Genomic DNA, 11,113 nt, shown 5'->3' with positions numbered 1-11,113 from the left:
TGGTCACATCACTCAACTTTGTTATTGCTCTCGCAACTTCTAAAATCACCATTTCTACTTTACTTTGCATACAACCCTCAAGATGATCATAGAAAGGATCGGGCCCTCTTTGTGTGTTCAAACCCGATTTATACCTGCATGATTGTTGTTTAATTATACTTCATAATAAGGATATAAGACCTGGGTCATGCAACTATAGGTGGGAAAAGTACCTGAATGGTATATCAAATCAGAAGGCATTGAGCCAAAGGTGAGCAAACTATTCCTTTTGTCAAGCTGATAACTAGCTTGCTCAAAGCTAATCGGTCATTCTGTCGTATCTGCTAGTTGAAAATCCATTTACATAGTCACCATCTTAACAAGTCCAAATATGTCATGAACTTGTTATCTAATACAATTCAACATTAGATGTTATTGCCATGAGGTACTCTTTTCTCACATAAAACTTTCCCAATGAACTGCGGGAAAGAAAAATATACAAACTACAATATCAAAATAAAAAGCACAGAGAGCAGGTCAAGAAGTATTATTGTAATATTATGTTGGAGATGTTCTTCTAAACTGGTGGAATACACATTTCAAAAAAGCTTTGAATTTCAACTCTTCATGAATTTTGTAGAGATGCTCCCTATTTATTTTCAAAAAATTGTTGTCTCCATCACTAAAAGAAATTAATTCAAAAAAAAAATTTTGTTATTTAAAGAATTCGGATACAGATATTCCCTGTTTTAAATCCCCATTTCTACTCTTGTGTGTGAACCCTCCATAGATGACATTTTAGATAATCTAACTGTATAGTGAATTGTCCATGTCTTGAAGACAATCCTCACAAAATTTCAAACCTTTTTAACCTAGCTTGTCTTTAATTTGAAGAATCCAGACTGTTCATTTAAAACATTAATTTAATGAAATAAATAAGAATGTACCAATTTTTGGTGACAATTATCTTCATGTTGATAATGGCTCAATATACAGTGGGATGGTATGAAATGTAGCCGTATGGGCCCCAAGGCGTGAGTGCAAACATAAAATGGGTTTGTTAGAAACTTTTGAAGAAAATATTATTTATTCAAAAGATTGAAGAATGGCACTAGTAAAGAACAAAAATTGTCAATTGACTTACAAAGAAATCGAGCAAACCACATTATGGTGTCAAGCAATTTTCATAAGCTTGAATACACATTTGATTTTATTACCAAAGCAATGACCAACTTCAAAGAACAAGGATAGCATTGGCTCTATACACGTCGATCTTGCTATTTATATCCTTCATCAATGAACTTGTAACAATTATAACCTTTAACAACAACAACAACAAAAAGTTTACAAGTTAATGTTTATTTTTCCAAAAAAGAATAAAATTGAGTGAATTTTTTTTTAAAAGGAAGTAAATTTCAAAATAACCTCATCACAAGAGGGGGAAAGTTCCTTGATCATCAAATAAACCATTCTCCCCAGTCCTATGTCTCCCTGGAAAATCTTTGTGACAGAAAAGAACACTTGTGTTTTTCGATCTATAAAAATACACGAAAAAAAAATCCATAAATCATTTAGTAGAGAGAAATGTTTCATGGAAAGCTATCCACCATATTGGTGACGCCTGACCATTGTGAATGTCAACTTTCCCTTAGTTTGTCACCTCTTGGGGCTACTCATAGGTTTTTTTTTTTTTCTTGATCGGTAAAGATAATTTTACTAAAAAGGAAAAGAATTAAGGGGGGTTGAGTGGACTAACCCATACAACAAGGAAGAACAAGAAAAGAAAAGGAAAGGAAAATAAAGACAACAAAGCTTCAAACAATCTATTCCAACACCAAATTACAAACAGTCAAACACTATCCTCCAGCTCAGTATTGATTCATTTATAAAATCATCTTTCTTAGTATTTCCACTCATCCAACTCAGCATCCCCTCATTGTATCATTATCAATTGCTTTGCATATACAACACTAGTTGCAATCATACAAGAACATGCTGTAACAAACCAAGCCACTTGACACATTCCACCTAAGACTCTAAGGTGTGATCAAACATTAGATTTAATATATATATATATATAAACTTTTAAGCATGAAAATATGTACAAGGAATTTCCATTATGCTTCAAACGACAAACTAGTCATCAAGTATTATTGACCAGAGGTAAACTATTACTTGACAATGATTAGTTAGTTACAAATCTATCAAAAAAAAAAGATTAGTTAGTTACAAAATTTAAAAATACATCTTACTGAATGTTTAAGTTCGCAAACAAATTTAGATCTGCACAAAAACAGGCCACAAAATGAAGATGTTCACGATAATGTCTATATGCACTTCTGAGATACCAAGTTAGTGAATATGCATACCCAAACAATGGAAACTAAAGGATAATCTTTACATGATACAGGTGTGCAAAACATGCAATGTAAAGTAATTTGGTGGATGGAAAAGGATGATGAACATAGCCTACAACCATGAATCAATTGTGGTCCAAATGGCTTAGAAAATAAACATTGAAATTTATTCAGAGCAAGAACATCACCCAATGAATAGATTGGTGTTTGAATTTGAACATAAAAGAGTAATCCACACACATACACACACAAAAGGAAGGATTTTAGTTGCACACTTGCTCTAGCTCAAACAAATATTATAATCAAACCACTAAAACACCCAATCCATAATTTAAACTGAAAACCCTAGAAACAAAACAAGAGAAAAATCAATGAGGATCCGAAAAATACCTGTAATCTTTAACTTTGTTGGAAGATTTAAAGAGAAATCAAAGAGTGTGATAGGAAGAAAGGAGAATCGAACACTGATTCGATAAAATAACGCCCAAAAACCAAATCGTGAGAATCGAAGGAGGAAGAAAAGGAGATCGAGAGTTTTAGGGTTGCCGTGAGAAAATCTTGCCCAAAAATCATACCCAAATCGTGAGAATTGAAGGAGAAAGAAAGGGAGATCGAGGGTTTTAGGGTTGCTGCAAGAAAATCTTGCCCAAAAATCAAATCGTGTAAAATAGATAGAGATTGGCGCCAAAGTAGACAACGATTGGGCAAAAATCTCCTCTTCTTTGCGTCTCTTTGGAGGCGTTTTATCAAAAAAATCTGTTGGTCATTTGAGGTGTTTCTATGAATCGTCGCTGATCTTGTGTCTTGCGAGGCGTTCTCACTAAAATCGCCTCTATTTCTGCTCTGTTGGTGGCACTTTCACAAAACTACCCAGAAAAAACGCCTCCAAAAGCCGACGTTTTTGTAGTGTCTATCACTATAATTCTCAAATCCATTCAAGAATGGCTTGGATTTCAGAAATCTCAAAATACTATCACTTAAGCATCTCATAATCATGGATATGTTCAAGTCCATGATGTCTAAATGTCGTCTCCTTGAGAATTAGGAATTGGTTTCCTGCGTAACACGCCCACATCTTAAGGTTTTCAGTGAGAAACCCAAGAATTTGGTGGTGGGTCATTGCAGATGCATGGAGGAAGCTGAGATCAATGCTCCAAATCTTAAATACTTCGTGTTTTTGTGTTCTATTATCTACAATGAACACATCTTGCATGCTCGAAGCCATTTTTGTGAGAACAACGGGGAACAGAATGATCTTCAAAGATCTACTTAATTGAGCAACTTCTTCAGAGGTTTAATCATGCCAAAGTTTAGACACTTGTTAGTGATTTCGCTGAGGTATGCCAATTATTTAATTTTTATCTCTTTTATCTGTATGTCACGTTAGACTTACATGCCCATAGTTCTAAAACTCTCCTAATAAATGTGAAACTCTAATGGTATTTGGGTGTGATGCGGTTTATACAAATACAGAAAGGGTTGTTTCACCAAACCTTTTTAGCATCATGCCCATAATTGTTACATGCACATGGCTTAATCTCTTTTATCTATTAACAATATACCTATTTCTTCTGATGTGAGAAGACAACACTTATTCCGGGGAAATTACTTGTGAATTCGCTTCCCCCACTATGTTATCTCAAGCATTTGCATATAAGAGATAGAAAACATTGATGAGTTATAAAAAGATTTTAGTCTGCTTGCTCAGTCTTTCCGCTCAATTGGAGATTCTTACAATAGTTATGTATCCCCTCAGTATCAACCTCAAGGTACTGAATTTCTCCTTTGCCGACACTTCAATTTTTGACATAGTAAATTTTGTATGAGGATTTGACCATTTCTAGTATTATATTTTTTTTTTTCATCTTTTTTATTATTATTTTCAGTTTCGTGCGACCGTTGTTGATTATTCAAACTTCGACTGTCCTCTCAATTATGTCTAATGTCACCTCAAAGAAGTTACGATAAAAAACATTGAAGGTAACAAAGACAAAATGGAGTTAGTGAAATTTGTCCTTGGCCATGCAATGGATTTGGCTGGTATGTCTATCCTCCATCAAAATGCTTGACCTGGAAAGCTTGAAGGAAGTAGGAAGACTGTGTTATCCATAGAAAGCATTTTTTTTTACTTCTATATGTCAAAATATTTCTTTGAAGCATTTTTTTTCTATCGTCTATTTTTAGTATTTTGTTGATGCACTGGAGAAGAATTTGGGAGTAGACAATCTTAGTTATCTTATATGTGCAATATTTTGCTTTAAAAGGAAGGATTTTGTAGAGTTTGAGATATTATTTGCAAATTATTGGAATATATGAAAAGAGGAAAAAATGAGAATTTATTTTGGCGAAAAGGAAGTTTGAGTAGCCCTCCCTGTCTTTTGGAAAGTTGGAGTGTGTCAACAAACACCCATTGGTAATGATGTCTGATGAGATTCTATGATTCGTTTGTTGGCTGAATTTGATAAAACTGACCAAATATTAGATGCTTGGATATTTTTTTGTTCTTCAAATTCCCCTAGAAATTGTAAATTTCCTTCATTAATACTTTTTTCTCCATTTTAATCGCCTTTTGAAATTGCTTTGTACTTATATCAGAATCTTTAAATGTCTGTTAATTTCCTGCACCATTTGGATTAATATGTTTCTTCATTCAATTTCTGAACTATCACCTAGAAATGATTAAATGTGTCTTAGAATTTTATATAAGCTTGCTATCTTGTTCAAGGATTTTTTAAGCTGAATTCAGTTTTTGGACTATATGTTGTATTGAAGGAATGAAAGTAAGGAGAGAAGAAGAGATCAAAGAGAGAAACTATTAAGGCAGAAGCTTCTTCGAGAGTCTTCTCCCCTTGTGGCTGACATTCCTTGTCTTTCAATTACATCTTATGACAATAATGGCGAAGAAGAAGAAAGAAGAATGGTAACACAGAAGTACAACGTCGAAAATGATGAGGTTGAGAGTGGTTGAACTTTGATTCGAAATATCCTTGATGGTTAGGAAACTTGTTAAAAAGAAGATTCTAGATCATCTTCTCTTGTCTATAAAGGAAATGGTTGGGACAGCTCTTCCTATGTGTGTGCAATTTCCATCAATCAAAATGAACCTTAACAGTATCTGATAAGAAAAAAGAAATGAAAAGAGCAAGCTTGGATTTTGATTATGTATCTATTGGTTTATTATTGATTTGATTGGTGGACGCAAGTTACCTTCTTAAACCCGTTACCACTTTATATCATTCATCACCATTATTGAATACTTCTAGGATTGTTACTGACATTCATTTTTAATTCTACATTATTTGATAGAGTCGTGCTACACCACAATGTGAAAAAAAACCCTATATTTTACGGCCCAAGGATGTTGAATATCATAAAATTCGACGGATCAAGACTCCTAATCTTTCATTGTCAATTTTTTTTTCGATGGACCAAAACCATCAAATTAATGGAGAATGGCAGAAATTTGATGGCTCTAAGCCATCAAATTGGGGAACATCAAAATTTTCAACAGCCATGAGCGGTCGAAATTTAATTTCTAAAATTTGTGGGCTTTGGTCTGTCAAACAGTTTTCACGTAGTGCACTGCCTTCATTGGACAATGTCTAACGTAGCAGTGCACACATAACCATAGATTTCTTTCCTCAAGATTACAAGTAAAAAAAAAAATCAATGGTTCTCTATGCACTGTCATGTCAATGCAACGTCCAACGAACGTAGTCTAGCATTTTCGTATTTGATATCATGATCCTCGATGCTTATTATTTAATAACAGAGAATTGAGCTAACGGTATTAAAATACTAATATCAAATATCACATTTGAAAACTATAGGAAAAGTCAAATAAAAATTTATTAAATTTTTTAAATAACTTTTAATATTTCAAAACAAAAAAAAAAAAAAAACAACAACAACAACAACAAAATATATGTATATATATAACCAACAATCGTTAGGTGGAGTAGCTAAGGTATCCCTCAAAAAAAAGGGAGAAGTCTTAAATTCAAACCTTCTCGTTGGCCATTAATAAGGATTTATCCCTGCTTACATTGTAGGTATTGTTTGTGAGGGTATTGCATGTATTCAGGGGATTTGGGTAAGATATGGTGTCCTAAGAGGCCAGTTGCCTCACCCCTGCTAGTCGGGCCTACCGGCCTGGAACCTCCGTCATAAAAAAAGTATATTATATATATTGCCAAATAACTCGATGAAGTTTCTAACTTAACATGCATTGACAAATTGACTCAATATGTCATAGTTGAGTCGATGAGTAGTTCAATCAAGTTTTGAAACAAGTCACCTCAAAACCCAACCCTATGTTACTCGTTCGCTAACATTAATAGCAAACGGTGAATTGGTACAAACCGAATAGGCAAGCTAGGATTTTGATTAGATATCTACTGGTTTATTATTGAGTTGAATTGTGAACGCAAGGTGCCTTCTAAAATCCATTACCATTTTAGATCATTCATCACCATTATTGAAAACTTCTTGGGTTGCTACTAGCATTCATTTTTAATTCTACATTATTTGATATCATGATCTTCGATGTTTATTAGTTTCATTACAGGGAATTGAGCTAACTATATTAGATTACTAATATCAAATATGATATTTGAAACCTATAAGAAATGCCAAATAGAAATGTATCAATTTTGTAAATAACTTTTAATTTTTTAAAATAGATAAAAATATTTATTTTATAACTGAAATACATTACATATAACCAATGAGCGTTGGGCACACTGACCAAGGCATCCCTCCAAAAAAAGGGAGAGGTCTTGTGAATTCAATCCCCCTCGTTTGCCACCCATAGGGATTAATCTTCGTTTACCTGGTATGTATGATTTGTGGGGTATGGCATGTATCCAAGGGTTTGGGCGAGATATAGTGCTCTAAGAGACTAGTTGTCTCACCCCTACTAGTTAGTTCAAACAAGTTTTTAGACAAATCACCTCAAAATCCAACCCTATGTTACGTGTTCGCTAATGTCAATAGTGAATCATGAATTGGTACAAACCGAACCAGTTCGAAGTTCGATTGGTAGTGGGTTTGTAAAAAATAGTGTACCTAACGAACCTCCTTGTTTTAGTGAATGTTAGAGTGCCCCCTTGATTTGATCAATGTTAGAGATAATCTTTATTTTAGAAATCCTGAGATTTGATTAATGTTAAAGATACCCCTTTGTTTTTCAATTGATGATATGCCTCTTGACCCGAGTCTTCTTACATGAGGTCAAATATTTATCACGAATAACTTTTATTAATCGGGTTCGTTCAAGAATAGTGAACTACAAACCGCAAACCATAATTCAAACCAAGCAAACCATGTCATAGAGATCTAATCTAATCGAAGTTATATTCATCCCTAGAAAATCTGTGTTTCTTCACTCAACCATACCTTTGACGTTCTCCCACAAACATTATTTGATTTGAGTTAGATAAGTCCAAAAAAAAAAGGAAAAAAAAAATGGAGGGGGTGGGGGAAGATGGGAAGATATTATTTGGGATTCCCATGAAAAAACGAACTCTTCACACAATGGTATGTTTGGTAGTTTGAGGCTAAAAAGTTATATATATATATATATATATATATATATATATATATATATATATATATATATATATATATATATATATATATAGGGTCAGGTTCAAGGGCCATATGAGAAAACATATAAGAAAACTTTCGACGGTAAATAAAATTTTAAATATGGGTTAGAAATTTTGGATTGAGCTGATTTTTTGTGAGGATGATCTCTATGATGGGAAGATCATCCAAAAAAATCAGCCCAATCTGAAACTTCTAACCCCATTAAAAGTGATTTAGAATGTGGACCGTCGATTTTTTACCAATTTTTATCACTAATTTGTAAATCACTTTTGATGGATTTAGAAGTTTCTGATTGAGCTGATTTTTTGTGAGGATGATCTTCTCATCATAGTGACCATCCTTGCAAAAAATCAGCTCAATCCAAAACCTCTAACCCTTATTTTGAAAAACGAAAGTTTTCTTATATGTTTTCTCATATGGCCCTTGAACCTGACCCATATATATATATATATATATTTAAACAGGATCTTTAGACAGAAGTGAGTTCTATTTTAAATTTTGAAACGAACCTTTTATTATAAAAGTAACTTTAAATATTCTTGTCTAATTTCAAACAACTTTTGATAATTCTCTTCATATTCTTCATCTCTTGGTTTATTTTCTCTGGTGTAAGATACTTTCTTGGACTTCTCATAATTCTGGAAAATGGCATGGAGGAAGGATGCCTTCACAATCATCTTCATTGAGAGGTGTGAAGTCTTCATAGGATCTTCATCTTCATCTTCATCTACTTGAGACAGTGCTTCTAGTAAATGCTTGCGCATTTCAGCTTTTGAAGAGGCTCCTGCTAGTTTGGATTGCAGCTGTGACATACAAAACTCATAGAAGTAAAACAAACACCTGTGATAGATCAATCAAAAAACAAGACTCCCCTATTTACCCCATATGAAATACCAGAAAAATTAAGAATGACAATTCCAGATAAGCAAGAAATACTACAAGAAATAAGCGAAAAATTAGTCAAATTAAACTTAGGAAAAGGTAAAGAAATTCCTAAGACTTGAAACCTGTTTGACAGGTTGCTTGGAGAGCCAAATTGAAGAGGATTTACTGGAGTTATCTTGGTTGGGGTGGATGCTGGTGTGGCGGTTGCCATGGCATATGAACTCTTGGTTTTGGATTTTATAAGATTTTCACTCATCTTGTTTTCCTTGCAAAAATTCTCTGGTAAGAAAATCTGGTATAGAATTAGTTTCTCCTTTTATATATTCTATTTTGAAATCAAATATAGATAATATAGGTTGCCATCTTGCAAAAATATGTTTTGAAGCAATATTTTTAACATCTTTTTCTAAAACAAACTTTGCTGATTTGCAATCTATTTTTAAAATAAATTCTTGATTGAGTAAATCATCTTGAAATTTAGAGATGCATAAAACAATGGACAAGATTTCTTTTTTGATTGTAGAATACTTTTGTTGTGTAGGATTCCATATTCCCGAGGTATACATTACCAATTGTTCTTGTTTTTTGTCTGTTTCTTGTTTTAATATTCCTCCATAACCTATATCACTTGCGTCAGTTTCTACTATTTTTAACAATTGTGGGTCTGGCATGTTTAAGCAAGGTAATTCTTGTAATCTTATTTTTAATTGTTTAACAGCTTCTGTGTACTCTTTAGTCCATTCTTGCGCCTTTTTTCTTAGTCTTTGAAATAAGGGTTTTGCTATGATATGAAGATTGGGGTAGAAGTCTCTTATATAATTTAAGCTTCCTAGGAATCTTTGTAACTATTTTTTATCTTTTATCTCGTGGGAAAATTTTTTTGCAAATTGTAGTGACTTTTCTATTGGTATTATTGTTCCATCTTTAATATTATGTCCTAAGAATTTAATTTGAGTTTGAAATAAAACTATTTTTGGGGCTGATATGACTAGTCCATTAAGCTTGATAGTATTGACAAAGGCTTCTAAATGTTTCCAATGTTGTTCTATTGATTTTGAATATATAAGGACATCATCTATATAAACTATAATAAATTTTGAAAATGGATTGAATATGTCATTCATAATCTTCTGAAATTCATTGGGGGAATTTTTTAATCCAAATGGCATTACATTCAATTCATAATGTCCAAATGGTACTGTGAATGCTGTTTTGTACCTATCTTGTTCTGCTATCTTGATTTACCAAAATCCTGATTTCATATCAAATTTTGAGAAGATGGTGGCTTCATATAACCTGTTTAGTAAGTCTTTTTTATTAGGTATTGGATATCTTATCCATCTAAGGGTATTGTTTAATAGCTTATAATTGATTACTAGTCTAGGGACTCCTCTTTCTATTTCTGAATGTTTTCTAACATAGAATGCAGGGCAGCTCCAAGGAGAATTACTTGGTCTTATTAAGTTCTTTTTTAATAAATCTTGTATTTCTTTTTTGCAATATTCTAGATCTTCTTTTTTCATTTGAATGGGTCTGGCTTTGGTTTTGATTTCTCTTTCAATAAAATCTGGTTCATATGGAAGGGTAACTTCATGTTGTTTTCTATGCCAAAATGCATTTGGTAATTTTGAACATATTTCTTTTTTTAGGTTTTCTTTGTATTTTTGTATTCGTAATTTTAATCCTAGGTCTTCTAGTTGTTCTTTGATTTTTAACGAATTTATTTCTTGTTTTAAAAACTTTACTTGTTTCCTCTTTCTATCTATTAAGTTAATAGTTTTTGTAATAACCTTGTTTTTTATCATATGTAGTTCTTTCTCTTGGGGTTCTTCTATAAATTCAAAATGTACTTCTTGATCTAACAGTCTGTATTTTATTCATTTTGAATCTACTGTAAAGGGTTGAATTAAAGCTAAAAAGGGTGTTCCTAATATTACAAATTTTGTTAGATTTTTTACTAGAATAAAATGGGTATTTATACAGATTCCTTGGTTACATACATGGACATTTGTTAGTTTATATTTTATTTTCAAACTTGAACCATCTGCTGTTGACACTCCTTCTGTAGTTTTCTCAAAGTACTTTGTTGGTATTATTCCTTCTTGTATACAGTTTAAATCTGCTCCTGAGTTTATTAAGGCAACAATTGTTATGGTAAACTCTCTATTTATTACTAACTCAATGTTAACAAACCATTTTTGATATTGGATTTTGTTGATTATCTGAATAAAATGTTGTTCTTCTGTTTGTTCTTCTTCTTGTATTATTTCTTTTTGTTTTAG

This window comes from Akebia trifoliata, chromosome 1 (assembly GCF_017979445.1).
Source record: "Akebia trifoliata isolate Shusen 1 chromosome 1, ASM1797944v1, whole genome shotgun sequence".
In the NCBI taxonomy this organism is placed as follows: domain Eukaryota; kingdom Viridiplantae; phylum Streptophyta; class Magnoliopsida; order Ranunculales; family Lardizabalaceae; genus Akebia; species Akebia trifoliata.
Note: the sequence above shows the minus strand (reverse complement) of the source record.